At 33.7% G+C, this 1,827-nt stretch overlaps 1 protein-coding gene across 1 annotated transcript in view; it reads left to right on the forward strand.

Annotated features, from left to right (window-relative positions):
• Positions 1 to 1,827, forward strand: part of LOC106880338 (zinc finger protein OZF-like) — a 17,078-nt gene that overhangs the window by 1,230 nt on the left and 14,021 nt on the right. The window lies entirely within an intron of this gene.

The raw sequence follows: 1,827 nt of genomic DNA on the forward strand, positions 1-1,827 counted from the left end.
CTAACCCTGACCCTAACCCTAACCCTGACCCTAACCCTCAACCTAACCCTAACACTAGTTTTGTCAGATTTGGCTGTTATTTCTAGCATGTAAATAGCCTGCTTGGTGTGTGTGGGGGGGAATTGAAATCTTTCAAAAATTTTTTTTTCAGAATCGGAATCTCCATAGCCTAAAACGTGGGATTCCGTAAAAAAAAATAATAAATAAGGGGAGGAAAGGTTCAGATTACATATAGTCCATCTCTACCGAATATGCTTTTGTTATTTCTAGAGACACTCCAGGGTTTAGTGTTACATGTGATATAAAGTAAATATATTAAAGATTTGGTGGATTAACAGTAATTGAAAGTTGTTAGATGTTCTTTAAATTTAATTACTGCGTAATGAGAAAAAGCTGCCTACTTAATTTTGATAAAAGTACAAATCAGATAGGGTATGTCTACATAAACGTGCCCCACCGATTTTCCTTCCCTGTGACTTGCTGTAAAATTGGTATTTTCTCATGAAATTTTCTATGATTATATTTCAGATGATGTAGGTTATGACTGTAATACTTTTCAGATGATGTGGATTAGAATTGTATAGGAATGTGTTGTGAAAAACGCCTTCAGAGACGGTGGAATATAGAAGAATTTCGGATGATTCACATGCCTCAATTTTGTTTCCTCATAATTTACAGAAAATGCAAATGGCTGAGCACTCCACAGACCCTTAGCATAGTCCTCAAGGAGATTCAGCATGAGACAGAGTGTAGCTAGCATAGCCCTTTGAATTACAGGTTAAACTCATTTTTGCCACCAGAGTGAACTAAAGCATTGTGAAATAAATTGGCTTGGGGACAGAATGTGTCACTGGGTATTGAAATCACAGCCTCACACTTGTGAGGCAAATATCATAACTTCTAAGCCACGCTATGTGTGAAAAAGTGAAAGCAGATAAAAAACAGGAAAAAGAGGCAAATAGATAAATATTTAGAGAAATGTTGAGATGCTTTATCGAAATACAGAATGTTGTAAAAGTTCCAATACTCAATGGATTCTGACCCATGCAAACATAGATATTAAATGGATGATAGTGTTGATGTTGTAAAATTTGTGATGTTGAATTATTATGTCATTTAACTATCCTGTTTAGCTTACTGTCTTTTTTCCTATTTCAGAATATCACATCATGTTGATGTAAAAGAAATTTCATCATTCAGATGTGTCTCTGGTATTTTTATTGACTTCCATCAACTAAAGGAAGACCATATATTTATAAGGAGAATTCATTAATAATACACCAACCTCTCTATATAAATAAAATCTATAAAAAACAAGAAAATAATTCTTCTGGGTGATGCAATTAACAGCAAGATCAGTTTACAGGTTAATTAAGCTTGGATAACTGTACAAAGGAGTTGTCAGTTTTCACCTGATTTAGATGTTAAATAAGATCACAGATGAAACAAACATAGCATTAAATTTTTGTCTGAAAATAGAGACTCAACCGAACAGAATCATGTTCTTAGAAATGAAAAAAACACTATCATTGTGATTTGTATGACAAATTATTCTCTCATAATGAATCGTTTAACAAAACCCAAAAACCCTGACACAGGAGAGAAACCATATCATTGTGATATTTGTGGTAAATCATTCTCTCAAAGTAGTCACTTGACTAGTCACATACGTACACATACAGGAGAGAAGCCATATCATTGCAATATGTGTGGTAAATCATTCTCTCGTAATAGTCTCTTGACTAATCATAAACGAATTCATACTGGGGAAAAACCATATCATTGTGACATCTGTGGTAAACCATTTTCTGCAAATAACAATTTATC

The sequence above is a fragment of the Octopus bimaculoides genome, chromosome 29 (genome assembly GCF_001194135.2).
Source record: "Octopus bimaculoides isolate UCB-OBI-ISO-001 chromosome 29, ASM119413v2, whole genome shotgun sequence".
Classification (NCBI taxonomy): domain Eukaryota; kingdom Metazoa; phylum Mollusca; class Cephalopoda; order Octopoda; family Octopodidae; genus Octopus; species Octopus bimaculoides.